At 39.0% G+C, this 5,648-nt stretch overlaps 1 protein-coding gene across 3 annotated transcripts in view; it reads right to left on the bottom strand.

Moving 5' to 3' along the window:
• Positions 1-5,648, bottom strand: part of Il33 (interleukin 33) — a 55,252-nt gene that overhangs the window by 24,920 nt on the left and 24,684 nt on the right. Inside the window, exon 1 of one of the 3 annotated variants that reach the window (XM_023721959.1) lies at positions 788-820. The exons of the other annotated variants lie outside the window; for them this stretch is intronic. The gene's annotated coding sequence lies outside the window, so the exon portion shown is untranslated. Of the gene's footprint in view, positions 1-787; positions 821-5,648 lie in introns of those variants that run through there. 3 annotated transcript variants of the gene reach the window in all.

The following is a 5,648-nucleotide window of genomic DNA, read 5'->3' as shown; positions in this document are numbered from 1 at the left end:
CCTACCCTACCCTACCCTACCCTACCCTACCCTACCCTACCCTACCCTACTTTACCCTATCCTACCCTACCCTACCCTACCCTACCCTACCCTACCCTACTCTACCTTACCCTACCCTACCCTACCTAACCCTACCCTACCCTACCCTACTCTACCCTACCCTACTCTACTGTACTCTACTCTATCCACCCCCTGTACTCCACCCCACCCTACCCTACCTTACCTTATTCTATTTATTTATTTGATACAGGGTCTTGCTATGTAGTTCAGACTCATAATGATCCTCCTGTCTCAGCCTCTCCAGAGCAGAGATTACAGGTGTGCACTACCACACCCAGTCTTGGTGACTGGCTCACTGTGAGGCTGGAAAGGCATGTGGTATCAGGGATAGAACTTGGCCTTGCACTTGCCAGGTGCTTAGACTGCCAAGCTATCTCCCCAGCCCAGGAAAGCTATTGTTGAAAAGAAAATGTCACACTGCAATTTGAGGGACTAAGAAAATGCAAAATGAAGTTACTTCAGTTGAAATAGAGAATTATTCAATAATTATTAGTTCACTTAACAGAAGAAAAATTTGTCTCAAACAAAATTAGATTTATTAGAAATTAAATGACAGTTTTAACATGTCATATAATCTCAATTTTTAACATTATAGTAAATGAATTATCAAGAAATTTAAGGGCCAGCCAGATAGCACAGCAGACTAAAGCACCTGCTTAGGCAGAGCACAGTGGTGGTCCAAGGGTGTGCTGAGATGGTGATTGAGACTGAGTGTGGCAGTGCACACCTGTAATCCCAGTGCTTGGGAGGCTGAAAACAGAAGGATCACTATGAATCAGTCTGTGTAGTATGACCCTACAGACCCTGTAGACCCTATACTAAATACATTTATTATAAATAAATAAATAAAAGAAGAAGAAAAAGAAATTTATACAATGTTGCCAGATTTCAGCTATTCACAATATTGCAGAAAAATAGTTATTCTTGGCTAAGGAGCCATTCTGTGAATTTTTTTTAATTCTCTAGAAGATTTGACTTTATAATATAATTCTTTTTAAAGGAAAGCAGAATAAACTTTTATTATCTACTACTTTGAATTATTCATGGTATCTCTAGTTTAGATCAGCAGCTATACTCTTTTGATTTTTTGAAGGTTAACAATATATTTTTACTTTAATTTTTAAAAAATTTTGACAAAGAGACTGGGTGTAGTGGCACAAGCCTGTAATTCCAGCTCGTGGGAGGCTGTAAATAGGCAGATCACTAGGAGTCCAATCTAGTAGTGAGACCCTGAACACCCTGTAGACCATTCCCTAAAATACAAAAAATAAATAAATAAACAAAAATAAACAAACGAATAAAAATTTGGACAAATATTGGAATAGGTATATGTTCTCTATGCATATGTATAGTTTCTTATACAACAATAAAAGGCATAACATTTACAAATAAAATTAAAAATACAAAATCAATAAAATGCAAATTATCTATCTTTATTTAATATAACAATCCTTTTTGCTCAAATAGAAATGTTTTGCTCAAGCCAGGGGTCATGGTATATGCCTTCTAGCCCAACACTTGGGGAGGCTGAAGCACAAAGATTTCAAGTTTGTGCCAAACCTGAGCAACTTACTTACAGAGACATTGCCTCAAAAACACCAAACTAAATAAACAAACAAACCACATAAAAGGGTTAGTGATGTAGCTCAGTGCAAAAACTTTGGGCTTAATCTCCTATACCACCATCAACACACCTCCACCTGCCAAAAAATGTTTTGCACAAAAAAAGCAAATCACAAATATTTGGTTTAATAGCAAAAAATTGTAGTTCTAGATTCTCATTTTGTTCTTAAAACTATTAGCAAGTCTTTAATAATGCTGAGAAAATGCAGCTATCTTCATGTCTATCCTGGAACTTCCTACCATTGTTTTGCAATTCAGAAATACCAACTACAATATCTCATATTTATGAAGTTCTATCATAGTTATTAAGACAATTTCCGGGGATGGGGAGACGGCTCAGCAGAATAAGTGCTTGCCTGGCAAGCGCAAGGGCCTAAGTTCAATCCTAGGTTCTGAAAAAAAAAAAAAAAAGAAAAAGAAAAAAAGAAAAAACAAAAATAATAAGGACAATTTCCTAACTGTCTAGTGCTAGAGCCAGCATTGTATTTGACCTCCTAGGAACTAATTTAACACAGTACCTTTTAAATGGGCCCACATTGCCCTGGTAGAGATACAAGGCCTAAGACCATACTGGAAGCATCCTCATTCCTTACATGCTTATCTTTATTTTGTGGTCAGCATTGCACGAGGGACATGATAGTCATGTCTAATGTCAAATATGGGCTGTAAGAAGCATAATGTGCATCATAGGCAATTAGAAGTGAGGGTGAGGGTCATGATATTGAAGAAGTATTCGAGAGGTAGAATAAGAAACCTAGGGATTAAGAGAGAATTAAAGATATAGATGTACTGGCTAGCATCTAGTGGGATAAACACTCAATATACTTTTTTTTTTTCAGAACAGGGGATTGAACTCAGACCCTTGTGCTTGTCAGGGAAGCACTTATTCTACTGAGCCATCTCCTTGGCCCCATATACTTCTAATTCATAGAGGGGGCAATTACATTTGAAGTACTGCCAGATATGGTAACCCCTTCCCGTAATACCAGCCACTCAGGAGGCTGGGGCAGGAGGATCATGTGCTCATTAGTCAACCTGATTCTCTTGTGCGGGACCTAGGATTAGTAACGCACACTTTTGGATGTGCCTGAGTGAGTCATTAGAATGGGATCTTGGGGGTTCTATTGGGTCCCCAGTTTCATCCTCTTGGGCTTTCCCCTGCCCTCTGCTTCGCGCATATCCTGAGTTTATCAGCTTTTCTCCCCCTTGCCCTTCAACCATGTTTCTATCTCAGAGCCCCCAGACTATGTTCAGAAACTGTGAGCCAAAAACAGCTTCTCTGATAAGCTCCCTTATTGCCCTATGCCTCTGTCTCCCTGTGGCATCTGGCTCTGGGGATCACATCTTTTTTTGAACCTCTCTTCTTTTATTGCCATGTCACAAGCATCTTATGGTTCTCCTCATTTCTCTCTGATCAGTCCACCTGTCTCTGTTGGCTCCTCTTCCTGTCTGCTCCTAAAATACCAGGGTTCCTCAGGATGTTCGCTTTTACTCTCTGCTCTCTAAGCTTTCTTTCTGGGCAATCTTGCTTGCTACAGTGATTTTAGTAATCTGTCCAGAGGCTGATGACTCCAAGTAGGTCTCTACCCTTGATCTTTCTCCTCATCTCTCTTTTTCTTTAGGTAGCATTTTGATTTAGAAACTTCAAAGCATCTCTATATCTCTGTGTTACATCTTGAATGAATTTTGGCCATTTTCTCCTGAAAGACCTACAGTTTAGCAACTCCAAGCTAAACTATGCCAGTCACCATCATCAAAATGTTCTTATCTCTACCCCCAGTATATTTCTCCTGAATTCCTTAAGATCTCTTGAAAGACAATATAGTGATCTACCACTATCTGCCTAATTATTAAATCAGAAAACTGAAGATCATTCATCATTCTCATTCTATCCTTCATGAAGTCTTACTGATTTCAGCCTCCAAATTTACCTGAACTGTATTTCCCTCCTGTTCTGTTGCCTTGGGCCAGGTCTTCATCTCTAGTCCTCTAGATGAACACACTAGAACTCCAACTAGTTTCTAATCTACTCTTGCCCCTCACTCTATCTTTATGTCACCAATGCAATCTTATCATTCCCCAGTTAAATATTTTTAGGGATTCCATATTGTCCACAGGATGAAGTTGAAGCTCTTTGAGTAACAAAGATCTTAACATACACAGCTTGCCCTAGTTTTAACCAACTTCTGCTAAAACATGGGTCCAGTGTTTTATATTTCTAGATTTTCTTTATTTTATTACTATATGGGTATAGTACATAATGTTCACATTGTGTGTGTGGAGTTAATACATGTACATAATGAAACATATATGTGTATATATTAATTGCTCTTTTTAACCACCCCTGTCTTTTGATTCCTTTTCTCTTAGTTTTTTTGGAGAGAAACTGCATGCTATGATTCTTACAAAAAAGCTCCCAAGAGTTTTTTTTTTCTTAAGATAGGGTCTTGCTACATAGTCAGGCTGGTCTTGAACTCACTGTGTGGCCCAAGCTGGATTGAACTCTTGCCAATTTTCTTACCTCAGCCTCCCCAGTGCTTGGATGATAGGAATGGGTCACCATGCCCCTAAATTTTAAAAGTTACTTCAATTAAAAATTCAGTAATACTATTCAAGCCAAACAAAATACTTCTGCCGGATGAACCTGGGACCTCCATATGTGACCTCTGGCTGAATTCATGAATGGGGAGACTAAGTTGCTAGTGAAGAGAAGATGTTGATGAACGTGGGTGAGAGGAAGCAGGGGAGGGGAAAGGCCTGACGCCGGGAAATAGCTTCCTGGAAACTGGGGAGCGGCGAAGCTTGGAAAGGGTCTTTTGTCCAGGTCAAGAAGTACTATATACTGTTGGCACCAATGGTGAAATGTCCAGGGGTAACCATAACTAATGTGAGACTCACTGCCATATATGGACACATGGAGCTATTAGATTCTGATTTTTGTGACTTTGTGACTTGCAGATTGTGTCACCTCTTGGTACTCTAATACAGGAAGAAGAGTTAATATTTTTCCTTTCTGTTTGGGGACTCAGAGCAGAACTTTATTTAGAAAAATAGATAAGACATTTCTTATACCTTGAGTTTTTAAAAGTGGTTCATGCTTGTCACAAACACCACACAGACACCTGTTGAATTTTAACTAAGTGTGTTTAATAATTGTAATTTTAGTATTAAACTGAGTCAATATTATTGGGAAGGAGGTCTGCTTAAGGCACAATAAAAATATAGGTAAAGTGATATATTCTGAAGCTTTATTTATATATCTATTACTTGATGATTATCACCAACTTCTGCCTGGTATAGATAAACAAGACCACAGCACCCATGAGAAGTCATATGCTAACCTTGGCATTGATGCCAGCGCATCTGACACATCTTTATCTTTATTTTACTAGCTGCACCGCACCCTTATTTCCTGAGTTAAAAATAAAATGCATTCCTTATTAAGAAGGAATATGGGGACATGGAGTCACTTCCACTGAGTCACTGTTTCTGTACAGAGCATTTTGACTCAGCAACAATTACAAAGACTAAGTTAACTGATTTCCTAGTTATTCACAAACCCTTGTCAAGTTCATGTTTTCTGTGGTCACAAAAGAACAGTGTGGGTGGGCTAGAGCCACGGGGAGAAATTACATTCTTTAACACTATTTTCTTTTCTGGCCTTCAGTGTTGAGGAAAAGGGTAAGAAGTGTTGATGACAAGCGTAGGCTAATCTCTGTCATCATTTCTCGTCCTCCAGTTGAGTCCATCAGGCTCTGTTAACTATCTTTTCTCTTACTTTGACCATGTGGAGATATGTATATAAATGTTCTCTCTCTCTCTCTCTCTCTCTCTCTCTCTCTCTCTCTCTCTCTCTCTCTCTCTTTTGTACTCTCTCTCTCTCTCTCTCTTTTGTACTTAGTACAGAATCTACAGGGTCTCACCACACAGATCGGACTCGTAGTGATTCTCCTGTTTTTGGCCTC

Source organism: Octodon degus, unplaced genomic scaffold (assembly GCF_000260255.1).
Source record: "Octodon degus isolate 3935 unplaced genomic scaffold, OctDeg1.0 scaffold00087, whole genome shotgun sequence".
NCBI classification, from domain to species: domain Eukaryota; kingdom Metazoa; phylum Chordata; class Mammalia; order Rodentia; family Octodontidae; genus Octodon; species Octodon degus.
This window is presented reverse-complemented; position numbering and strand designations above follow the sequence as displayed.